Genomic DNA, 14,436 nt, shown 5'->3' with positions numbered 1-14,436 from the left:
TAGTTTAATGTTACCAAGCTAAGGGTATATTTCTGGTTTAAACCCACGTAGAATTAGTTTTAGTACTTGTGCCTATTTCGTAAAACATTTATAAAAATAGCGCATGTATTCTCAGTCCCAAAAATATATATAAAAAGGAGCAAATGAAACTTACCTGACAACTTCAGAAATAAATCACAGAGGTGTGACCGAAAATCGGAATGCAAGTAACCGTAGACCTCAACCTAGAGAATATATGTTGGTCAATAAGTGTCTAATAAGCTAGGTCGGTCCATAGGGTAAGTATAGTCCTATTGCTCAAGTCCGACTCATAAATTTAACAAAATTTAGCAAAAGTCAACAAAAGTCAACACAAGTCAAAGTAAGTCAAATGTAAGTCAAATGTAAGTCAAACGTAGTCGAACACAGTCAACATGGTTAACACAAGTTAACAATCTCATAATATTACTCAAGTTGGGTCAAATAGTCAAACATAGGTCAATCTTAAGTAATACATTTTTACTTAGCAAAAATTATTATTTACATATATGTATATTTTGGTATTTTGAAGCTGATTTCTGGTCCCACCAATTTTGATGTAGTACCTTTGGTCGTGACCATTGGAAAGTATATCATACCATCTTTCAATAGCCAGTTTATTTGACAAAAACGGAGTTACGGTTTGAAAGTTATGACCTTGCGAAAACAGCCCCTCAAAACATAAAATGCTGAAATTTGGTGCTGTTAATAGCATGGATCAGCAGCGGCGCCCAGTTTTCGTACTCGTTTTAGACTAGTTTAGGCTCGACAATATCATACAGATAATATATTGTTTTAAAGCCTGCCGTGAATACTTTCAATAACAAATAATAGTTTTTATCCAAACTTAACCGATTTCAACTTACGAGTCCGCAAAGTATGTCCAAGAGTCATTTTTGTCACTTTACAAAAACTAATAATATTTTGTGTTGACGACTCAAAATTCAATCCGGGAGACCTGAATGTTTCATTATCATAACACAAGTTTAAAATGACATTATTGACGTGTTTGTAAACTCGAATTCCCGAAATTATGTGTATGGGTCAAAATAGGTCCTTATGACCCAAATGAGTCATAAACACCCAATTTAACCAAAACGTGCCAAAACTTATTTTTAAAACACTACAACCTTCAAACTTACTTAAATCGACGTATGGGACTTGTCTACACTGATCGTTACCCATTTTGACCCGTTAAACTCATTTGGTCAAACAAAGTCAACTGCACGTAATATTTAGTTTAAACAATGCAGTCAACTTCTGGAATTTTTATAAAAATAAGTTCAACTCCGTTTGACTTGAAATACATGCCAAAATCTCCGCAATTTAGTACACTATAATATATTCGAAGCACAGCCTCTAACTATAAACAAAAAGATCGCAGTGACTGAAAACGTACCAGACTATAATGCTGAAACGTTTCAGCACTTTTACATAACATGTATAAACTTTGAAAAATCATATCAAATCCAAAAGGTATCCAAATGACGCGTTTCTGGAGTCCAAACTTATTAATTTTTCGATACCCACGCAACCGTGAACCCAGAAATCTGAGATCAGGTCGCACGCATCCCGAGACAACTGCTCTGTTCGGTTTTAAATAATATAAAATTGTAACTTTGATTTGACGATAGATTTTGACTCGTTTATCAGAATTTGACAATATCTAAATGAAAACCAAATATTTTTTCGCAAGGAATACAATTATATACCTCTCAAGACCTGAATATATAGTATACTTTTCCAGATTCTCAGTTTCAATTACGAATTTTTAAACCGAAATCAATAAATCATAACATGAGCAATACGTATCCGTTTCACATGATATCCTAGCCTAACTTGAGTGATTTTTAATTTTCTAACAGATGGTAAATAAATAAAATTCCAAATCATAAAGGATTTTGCCCAGAAAATTCGGATTTAAACATAAACAAGTTAAAACTTTAAATAAACATAACGAGAGCAATTCTTAACGAAATTCGATGATTCTTTCGAGCAAACTTATTAATTTTTCACAAGGATTTCATATATAAACATTTCATAAACTAAAAATATCATGTTCATATCAGTATCATATTAATGAAAAACGTGATCATTCATAAAAACGAGTTAAAACTTCAATTAAGCATAACATGAGCATACGGTAACGAAAATTCGAAATTCCAAAGCCCAAACTTATTAGTTTTTCAAGAGGATTCTGATTATCTCATAATATTATATATTCAACAAGTTCAAGTTTATGACCTCTCACAAAACAAATTCGTGATTCATCAAAAAGTCATCAAACGATCAAATTAACGAATACTATCATGCATACATACAAGGACTTGAGCACTAGACACTATATCTAACCTAAAATGTAACAAAAACATGAAAACCCAAAAATTAGAGTTTTTAAAACTTACCCTAATCAAGAAATTGTTGGTATAGATGTGTAGAGCTCTTCGAGAGGAGTCCGAATATGTAAACGATTTTATGATCAAGTGATTATTGAAGGTGTTCTTGAGGATGAAAGATTGATGATGATGATGAATAGTAGTGGGTGTTCTTGAGGAGGGGAAGAATATGTACGTATGTGTGTGTTTGATGAAATGAATTAGGGTTATAAATAGATAGATATGTCACGGGTATATTTCTATCTCAATAATAGATATCACGGATGTAATAATTAATATACACGGGTATTAATGTGTAGTCACAGGTAAATAGATATATCACGGGTATAATAATTAGGTAAACACGGGTATTACTGTATAGTCACATGTTATAATTAAATTTTTATCCTTTAGCTAAGATCCAATGTATTTTATCTTAATATGATTCAATGACTGGTTAATTTTATATTTATAAAAAAATTATATATATATATATATATATATATATATATATATATATATATATATATCTATATTATTTGAAACCTTTTAAACTCTTGACGTCATACCTGGTTTGTGTGTTTCATAAAATACTTATTTATTATATTTTTAAATTTGATACTGAAAACATGAATGTTTAAACTAATTTTCTCGAGTTTAGTTTAAGAATATCCTAATTAATAAAATTGATTTTTCAAAACTCAATTATTATATAACATAATAATTATTAAAATTAATAATCATACTTTTTGTTGTCTTAAAATATATTTTTCTCGTTTTCACTAACCTTAGTGTTTTTAAAAAAAAAAAAATCTAATCAATATTAATAATAGTATATTTAAAAAAAAACATACAAAATTGTAGATTTTAAGTACCGGTTGTTAAGTTTTCAACGAAAAGTTGACGAAAAAAAATTGGGTTATTACATTACCTACCCCTTAAAGAAAATTTCGTCCCGAAATTTTGGTTGGTGTGATTAAACGGCGTTTAAGAAACAAGTGAGGATAGAATGTTCGTCTTGACGTAGAAAGATCGAGCATCTTGTAGTTAAATATGAAAGTTAGGTAAAACGAGATCATAGTCCTTTGATACGAATACCTTTGAATAAACTGCTCGGAGTGCAAGTGTGATATGACAAAGATGAGAAGGAACCACACGTGACTCAAATGATGTCACATATAGAGTCTTGGTATATTCAGATATCAGCATAGAAAACAGAGTCATGTAACATGGTACGTGGTGAAGATAAGGTTGATCAAGCATTACCACCATCACGTTCCATTAGAACTTCTGCATGACTTACCGTAATATAACCACGTTGATCAAGCGTAATTATATTACACTAACTCATACTTCCGTTCCAACATTACTCTAAAATATTTATGGATATAAAACAAGTGTCGTTTTCCAGAATTTATAAATCAAAATGATTTCAAAAAGGGGTGTACTAAAAATAGTACGAGAATATAATATTTATTTTAATTAATAATATTGAAAGGGTAATGACGTAAGAATGTCTTTGGAACTATTGAGAATCTTCGTGAGTCGGATAAGACTTCTTCCGATTTACAATTCGAGATGTCAGGAGTTTCTGAATCGAAGCATATAAGCACATAATATAACACATATGATATCTATAAAAATATATAAGTAATAACTCATGTAGGAATGTCGGAAATTTCGAAAGTCCTGAATGACGCTTCCTGGTTTTTCAATGACCAGGTGTTGAAAATGAACTCGTTTGAGCATGAGAAGGCTTGTAATCAAAGGGAGAAATACTTTCTCACCGATAGTAATAATAATATTATATTAATATCAGAATATGCACATAATCACATATAAGTGTAACGACACGGTTCTAGACTAGATCACTAATGTATCCTAACGGTCCAGGTCAGACACATTAATGCACCTAATTCCCTAGAACCAACGCTCTGATACCACTTGTAACGACCCGCCAAAATCGCTATTGACGCGGTACGTTATCTACGGTCCCACAGTATAACGACCCTCATTTTTCCATTCTATATTTTTCCAATATTAAAAGCCCAAACAATATAATTAAAACTTAATGATTAAACTTTAATCAACAATTGTTAAGTGTTAAGAGTTAGAAAACATATTAATTAACTTTGTACAAAAATTGACAAGTTAATAAAAGATGAAAATAATAAACTGTTAGTCGACACTCACTGCTAATTAAAATTTATGCATTTATGTAATATTATAACTAATAACCTATAAGTAATAAATAAAAAGTGATATTTATATAAATAATAAAACAATTGGAAACTAAATATATACAAGTCATGAATTAGTAAAAAGAAAATAATACTTATCATGTAGTAAATGTAAAAATAATAATAATAATAATAGTAATAATAATGAGACTAAAAAAATCTTACATCCTTATGTTGACTAAAAATAAAGTGTAAACTAGTACATCCTTATGTTGACTAATTATAAACTAGTACCACCTATTGTTGACTAAAAATTATAAAACAAAATAAAATCATTAATTAGAACATCCTTATGTTGACTAACACTCTAATACTTGCACTATATAAACACCTAGTTTTTCATTCACAAATCACACCAAAATCCTCTCTCAAAAACAATCTCTCCCTCTCCCTCTCTTGTGGTATTCGGATCTTCAAGCTTGTTCTTCATGTTCTTCAAGAATCTTCAAGGAGTTCTTCAAGATTTTCAAGGCTTTGATCTTCCATCTTCATCGTGTTCATCTTTTCTTTGTTAATTATCTTGAATCTTCAAAGGTATAACATAAACCCTAAACTATTTACATAAACTTTGATCTTTGATAATTCATATTCATATTATAAACTTGTTATTCATAAGTATATACATAAACACACCTAGATTTATATATACATATATACATGTAAAAAAAAAAATATTTTTATATATATATATATATATACATATATATACGAATTATATATACATATACATATTAAAACCTTAAACCCAAATTACACCTAAACTATAATTCTTAAACCCTAATTAATTAAACTCTAAACATTTATGAAACCCTAGGACATTAATTACTAAACTCTAGTTATTAATTACTACTTTAATTAACTAACCCTAATTAATGAAACCCTAATACTACTTATACTAGTACTTAACATGTATACACTATTACTATTACTAGCACCTATAACCTACTAATTATATTGTAGCACAAAAACATTTTGGGATATGTATTAGAGATGTATAGATCTTCGAACTTTCTTGACGAATGGTTTCTACGAGATTCTAGGCAGAGGGTTTGGATTTCCGATTTAAAGGGTCCTATGGCTCAAGCCCCTAGATCTAAATTAGCCATTCGAAGGGAAAGGGGTGATTGGAAGCTTATCTAATACGGCAAGTATCCTAAAATGGAAACACTCATAAAAGTAGAAACTCTCTAGTCATAGAAACTTAGTAAAATAAGAAACTTTCTAAAAATAGAAACTTTATAAAAATAGTAACTTACTAGGAATAGAAACTTAGTAAAACAAACTATACTTAAACACATACTTAAACTTAAACATGGGCAAAACACTTAACTACTCTTAAATGTCAATAGGTTGACTTTCCTGCTCACTCGTTCAACTCTCTATTCCGAGGAATAACTCTCTCTACTTACTAAGGTGAATTCATAGCCCCACTTTTTATTATTTTATTACTATTTTGAAACTATGGGGTGAGACACATGCTTGCTTTTAAATTTTTAACATGCAATATTTTAATAACTGTTTTACAATATTTATATACGTGAATTTCATAGCCCCACTTTTTACTATTTCATTACTGTTTTGAAACTATGGGGTGAGACACATGCTTGCTTTTAAATTTTTAACATGCAATATTTTAATAACAGTTTTACAATATTTATATACGTGAATTTCATAGCCCCACTTTTTACTATTTCATTACTGTTTTGAAACTATGGGGTGAGACACATGCTTGCTTTTAAATTTTTAACATGCAATATTTTAATAACTGTTTTACAATATTTATATACGTGAATTCATAGCCCCACTTTTTACTATTTCATTACTGTTTTGAAACTATGGGGTGAGACACATGCTTGCTTTTAAATTTTTAACATGCAATATTTTAATAACTGTTTTACAATATTTATATACGTGAATTTCATAGCCCCACTTTTTACTATTTCATTACTGTTTTGAAACTATGGGGTGAGACACATGCTTGCTTTTAAATTTTTAACATGCAATATTTTAATAACTGTTTTACAATATTTATATACGTGAATTCATAGCCCCACTTTTTACTATTTCATTACTGTTTTGAAACTATGGGGTGAGACACATGCTTGCTTTTAAATTTTTAACATGCAATATTTTAATAACTGTTTTACAATATTTATATACGTGAATTCATAGCCCCACTTTTTACTGTTTCATAACTATTTTATAACTTTTGGGGTGAGAATACATGCACAACTTTTATAACTATTTTACACGTATTAACTATTAAACTGTGATATGTTGGGCTATGACCAGCAAGCCCCCAACCGATAAGTATAAACAATAACTTGTTACGGGGTAAACTTGAAAGTCTAGTCTAAATATCAGTACTTACACGTATCAACTATTAAACTGTGATATGTTGGGCTATGACCAGCAAGCCCCCAACCGACAAGTATAAACGATAACTTGACACGGGGTAAACTTGAAAGTCTAGTCTAAATATCAGTACCAACTGTTAAAACTATGCTATACCCGGCTATGTCCGACTAAGTCCCTACAGTGATATTTTTAAGTGCTGCGGCATGCTTATTTATTGGGGGTAGGCCTATCGGGAGTAACGTCCCCGATACATTTGACTCAGTCTTTGTATTACTTGATAATGAAATTTAAACCGACAAGGACAGACACAACTTGTCATGGGGCAAACTTGAACGTTTAGTCTAAATATCACGCACTGGCATAACTTTTGGATCTGCGAGATCTACTTTTTGATCCTGCGGGAGATCAACTTTACAACTAAATCTTGTGGTCTAAAAACAACGATAACTACTTTTGTTAAACCTATGAACTTCACTCAACCTTTTTGGTTGACACTTTAGCATGTTTTGTCTCAGGTGCTGTTTGATTCAAGCTTTCTTATCTACTACTTATGTGATGCTACTTGGACTTAGGATCAAGAGATATCGCATTTATTACTTCTGCATATGAACAATTACTTTATCGTTATTTCCATTATTGTAACGACATTTCATTTTCCGCTGCGTACTCAATAAAGTTAAATTTTCTCATTTAGTATTGTTCTCGTATTATAATATGTTGGTTTATTTGATATTAGTAACGTTTCTTCCAGACCCTATTGGGAGGATGTTACAGATTGGTATCAGAGCATAACCAGGCTGTTATAGAGAACCAGGATTGCATTTTTATGTGTGCCTTACTTGCTAGCTAGGGTGCCTTAGCAATCTAGGAAACTATAACCTTTCCTGCCTTAGACTTAAAGCATTTAGAATTGCCTTATAATCTTAACAATCATGCTTTACCAAACTTGACTTAAAGATTCTAATCAAAGTCTCTTTCCTAATGTAGGACTACAACTTTCCTTGACCATAGTGCCTTTAATTGTTGCCTTTAACTGTTAAATGCTTCACTATACTTTAGAAACTTTACTTATCTTAGAATGCCGAGCTAATCTAAGAACTCTGCTCACTTTCCTGAGTACTATCCAATTACACCACCACATCTAAATGTGACACAATGATTTCAGAAATTCTTGACATTCATAAGTCATCTATCATGGTTATGTGTATTACATATGTATTACATGAAATATTATCCATGATTTTGAAACTCTTATAATTGTTACTACTCACAATCAAACGTATATAACTCCCTATTATATCACGTACCTATATGCCTTATGCCTTCATGCATCGGTTTGCGAATCGAAAAATGTCATTGGGCTATCACAGTATACGAATTGAAAGTCTTTAATCAAAAGATTATTAGATTACATACTTATCACTTTATGATCTCAACACGTCATACTGCCATTATTAAAGTATAGACACATCATATCTTATTATATCTTATCGTATCTATCCCAATAGATTTTGTCTAACACTTTTCCTAAATTCCCACCGTAAATTACGGAAATCTTTTTGCTATATACACGTATTCGAGGAGACGAATATATCATCCAGTATTCAACACTAATCTCATATCAAAAACCCTATTCCAAACACATAATATGGATTCCTCGAACTCTTCGAGCTCCAATGGCAGCATAACCGGAATGAACGAACCAATCAGCCATCATCTATTTTGGATGAATTGGGGATGGGTTCGTAGCAAACTTAATCAATGGAGACAAGAAGAAGGTGATCCCTTCCACCAACCGAATTCACCTCTTGGTGAAGAACCTGAAGCACTTACTGGCGAACCCATTCGAAACACTATTTTCACCCTCATTTCCAGGATATCCAGTCACGAATATATAATATCTAAAATTTTAGATCTTATTCATCCACTTGTCCAAACCGCCAATCATCCCGGAATAATAGAAGAAGTCAACGAGCTTCGCGCTCGAGTAGTGGCTCTGGAGAATATGGTGCGAAACCTACAAACACCAGCAGCAGCACCAGCAGCATAACCAGTACCACCAGTACCATCGGCATCACCACCAACATCACCAGCTTCACCAACGAAAACATCCGCATTCCACGCCTCAACATCACACTCAGTACCTCAAACATCAACATCATACGCCCCATAGATACCAAGGAATATTAGTAATAATGAGTTAAGATGTATTGACTCATTCTTCCTGAAGAATTACATATGTATACTTTATATATATGGATTGGAACAATAATAAATCTTTTCATACTAAGCTATTACGTGTGAATCTTAACTAGTATGTACTACTTGATTAATTCATATCATTAATATGCTATGATGTACATCCTTCGTTAATGACTTAACAATCGTTAATCACTGCTTCAACACAATAAACTCCATTTCATAATAAACCAAGTGTATTACTCAAATACATGATTGATTGTATACTTTCATTTTCAATGTACTCGAAACTTTCTAGAAAACATCATTCGTGCCTTATGAATTTCACAAGAATTCCACGAGCACCAGCATCATATACTGAGGTATATCAATAACAATGAACGATGAAGTATTGATTCATAACTTCATTAGCGAAATATTTCGCGACAATTATGAAATCTCTAAGGTTTTGGAAATTATTTATTCTCGTTTCAACCGCAAATCAAATGAGTTTAATATTATATTAACTCATTAAATCTATATTATATCTGAAGAATACATATATGAACGTATATCTTCTCTTTTGTATAAACTGTTAATTGTGAAAATATTTTAATGGGTAGGTAATACCCGAGAAATATTTATATCTCACATTAATATGTTACATTGTACATTCTTCAAATTCTGATTCAATAATCAGTAACTATACTACTTACATCCACATATGTATCCGCGCACCAAAGAACAACCATTTTCATTCAAATCAAATTACATATTCTGAATTTGACATATCAGAATTCAAGTAAAGCTATAGCAGATGTTATCTTCCTAAAGATCACTACATTCATGAATTATATTCATTCATATTCTATGATGAATTATCACATCAAACCACCAAAATTATCATTTATTACTTTTGAAATCAACAACGCCTATTCATCAACCATTAGATCCATTGACGATTACAATCAGCGTTTAATCATCTAAAAATAAAATTTCTTGAAACCATCTCGGGTTGTCAATCAATGATTCAGATTCGTTAACCTTGAGAATGCTGACGAAGCAGCAAATGCTATAGATGTTCTTAAGGGCTAACAGTTTGATAGTAAAGAATGGTACGTTGGAAAAGCCCAAAAGAAAATTTGGAACTGAAAAACGGATTGAGCTAACCATGGAGGAGACCAAGGACAAACACAAGGGCCAAACCCTATATTCAAAGAATCCAGGAAATTCTGAATCCGGTGAAATCTTTAGAGAATATCTTGCTCCAAAGTCATGTTAAAAGCTTGCGGAAAATTTTTCTTCATCAACTTTCGAACTTAGAAATTCCAAAATATCATCATAAATATCCTCTATATTTCGGAAGATATCTTCATAACGATTCATGTCCGCAATTAAGTATCTCTTTGCGATATCTTTATAAAGGAAACTGTTTTAGTTTCTATATTCTGTAAAATTCGAGTTTAAATTATAAATGCTTTGAAGAAGTGTTGGGAATTGAAGCATGAGTTAGTATAATATAATGACGTCAGGCCAACGTGATTATATTACAGTAAGTCATGCTAAGTTTTTAATGGAAGATGATGATTCATAGATTTTATAATCATCATTTTCCATGTTACACGACTCTTACATTCTATTTAACCTCTAAACATATCAAGAAAATATTTTTCTTGATGATTCGGTCTTTTCCGGATATTCTGGTAATATGACAAATCAAATCGTGCTATTACCTTTCCTTTCTACTTTATATATTATGATCATTCAAAACTTCATACCTATGAATTCTGGACCATTACTCGCTTGACTTGAAGTCGGGAAGAAGAAACAAAAGCATAAAACTCCGACATATAAGGGAAAATATAAAGCCCGATAACGACTCCGAAATTACAAACCGTGTATATCAATGCGTATAGCAATATAAAGACACGGGATAATTAAAAACACTATAACCCCAAGAGCATAGTAGAAGTAAACAGATTCCTCTGGCGGTAAAAGAAAAAGAAGAATGACTGCATAGATGGTCAATATAATAACCAGGATCAGAACTGGATTTAGCATTTTCTTAATCTTTTGGAAGTTTGAATTGAGAAAGAAAGTATAGAAGTGGTGAAGATAATGAAACGGAAGAAGCTAATTTATAGCAAAATTCCAAACACATCAATCGAGGCAAATCACCGCATTTAATCAAACAAATCTCAAAATTTCGTAAATACCGGAGAATCAAATCTTATAGATTACGAAGATTTCCTTTAATTCCTTGAATTCCGGAAATCAATCGTGACTACGTCAAAAGTTAAGGCGAACATTTAATTTTCTCATTTCACTCTTTTATGATAGCTTCATTTATACTCTTCCTATAAACGAATCGTTTTATCCATATTATTCAATAGTGATAAAACTTTATTTTTCAACTTATATTCATCATTAAAATATTCTTGTTGTAAACAATGAAGATCTCTATCAAATTTCATGACTGTGATTTTCACGAACTCCTCTTTGTTTGTCTGCCCTAATATTGTGGCATAAAATGCTCAAGGTTTTAAATGAGCTCAATACTATTCATAACACATTTCATGTATCCAATTTACTGAAATTACTTGTATAACATCATCATTTTGAATGATCTTCGCATTAATGATAAAATGCACTTCGTTGAATAACCTATAGAAATCATGGAAGGAGAGGTCAAACAAACGCGTAAAAGCAATATACCTATCGTTAAAGTCCGTTGGAATTCGCGTAGAGGCCCCGAATATACCTGGGAACGCAAAGACCATATGAAATGGAAATATCCCCATCTCTTCTCAACTGCTGATGCAAACGAGGAAACTACCTAAAAACTTCGGGACGAAGTTTTCAATAACGGGGAGGTACTATAACGACCCTCATTTTTCCATTCTATATTTTTCCAATATTAAAAGCCCAAACAATATAATTAAAACTTAATGATTAAACTTTAATCAACAATTGTTAAGTGTTAAGAGTTAGAAAACATATTAATTAACTTTGTACAAAAATTGACAAGTTAATAAAAGATGAAAATAATAAACTGTTAGTCGACACTCACTGCTAATTAAAATTTATGCATTTATGTAATATTATAACTAATAACCTATAAGTAATAAATAAAAAGTGATATTTATATAAATAATAAAACAATTGGAAACTAAATATATACAAGTCATGAATTAGTAAAAAGAAAATAATACTTATCATGTAGTAAATGTAAAAATAATAATAATAATAATAGTAATAATAATGAGACTAAAAAAATCTTACATCCTTATGTTGACTAAAAATAAAGTGTAAACTAGTACATCCTTATGTTGACTAATTATAAACTAGTACCACCTATTGTTGACTAAAAATTATAAAACAAAATAAAATCATTAATTAGAACATCCTTATGTTGACTAACACTCTAATACTTGCACTATATAAACACCTAGTTTTTCATTCACAAATCACACCAAAATCCTCTCTCGAAAACAATCTCTCCCTCTCCCTCTCTTGTGGTATTCGGATCTTCAAGCTTGTTCTTCATGTTCTTCAAGAATCTTCAAGGAGTTCTTCAAGATTTTCAAGGCTTTGATCTTCCATCTTCATCGTGTTCATCTTTTCTTTGTTAATTATCTTGAATCTTCAAAGGTATAACATAAACCCTAAACTATTTACATAAACTTTGATCTTTGATAATTCATATTCATATTATAAACTTGTTATTCATAAGTATATACATAAACACACCTAGATTTATATATACATATATACATGTAAAAAAAAAAATATTTTTATATATATATATATATACATATATATACGAATTATATATACATATACATATTAAAACCTTAAACCCAAATTACACCTAAACTATAATTCTTAAACCCTAATTAATTAAACTCTAAACATTTATGAAACCCTAGGACATTAATTACTAAACTCTAGTTATTAATTACTACTTTAATTAACTAACCCTAATTAATGAAACCCTAATACTACTTATACTAGTACTTAACATGTATACACTATTACTATTACTAGCACCTATAACCTACTAATTATATTGTAGCACAAAAACATTTTGGGATATGTATTAGAGATGTATAGATCTTCGAACTTTCTTGACGAATGGTTTCTACGAGATTCTAGGCAGAGGGTTTGGATTTCCGATTTAAAGGGTCCTATGGCTCAAGCCCCTAGATCTAAATTAGCCATTCGAAGGGAAAGGGGTGATTGGAAGCTTATCTAATACGGCAAGTATCCTAAAATGGAAACACTCATAAAAGTAGAAACTCTCTAGTCATAGAAACTTAGTAAAATAAGAAACTTTCTAAAAATAGAAACTTTATAAAAATAGTAACTTACTAGGAATAGAAACTTAGTAAAACAAACTATACTTAAACACATACTTAAACTTAAACATGGGCAAAACACTTAACTACTCTTAAATGTCAATAGGTTGACTTTCCTGCTCACTCGTTCAACTCTCTATTCCGAGGAATAACTCTCTCTACTTACTAAGGTGAATTCATAGCCCCACTTTTTACTATTTTATTACTATTTTGAAACTATGGGGTGAGACACATGCTTGCTTTTAAATTTTTAACATGCAATATTTTAATAACTGTTTTACAATATTTATATACGTGAATTTCATAGCCCCACTTTTTACTATTTCATTACTGTTTTGAAACTATGGGGTGAGACACATGCTTGCTTTTAAATTTTTAACATGCAATATTTTAATAACAGTTTTACAATATTTATATACGTGAATTTCATAGCCCCACTTTTTACTATTTCATTACTGTTTTGAAACTATGGGGTGAGACACATGCTTGCTTTTAAATTTTTAACATGCAATATTTTAATAACTGTTTTACAATATTTATATACGTGAATTCATAGCCCCACTTTTTACTATTTCATTACTGTTTTGAAACTATGGGGTGAGACACATGCTTGCTTTTAAATTTTTAACATGCAATATTTTAATAACTGTTTTACAATATTTATATACGTGAATTTCATAGCCCCACTTTTTACTATTTCATTACTGTTTTGAAACTATGGGGTGAGACACATGCTTGCTTTTAAATTTTTAACATGCAATATTTTAATAACTGTTTTACAATATTTATATACGTGAATTCATAGCCCCACTTTTTACTATTTCATTACTGTTTTGAAACTATGGGGTGAGACACATGCTTGCTTTTAAATTTTTAACATGCAATATTTTAATAACTGTTTTACAATAT

The sequence above is a fragment of the Rutidosis leptorrhynchoides genome, chromosome 6 (genome assembly GCF_046630445.1).
Source record: "Rutidosis leptorrhynchoides isolate AG116_Rl617_1_P2 chromosome 6, CSIRO_AGI_Rlap_v1, whole genome shotgun sequence".
In the NCBI taxonomy this organism is placed as follows: Eukaryota; Viridiplantae; Streptophyta; class Magnoliopsida; order Asterales; family Asteraceae; genus Rutidosis; species Rutidosis leptorrhynchoides.
The sequence above is the reverse complement of the archived record's forward strand: the minus strand, read 5'-3'. Positions refer to the sequence as shown.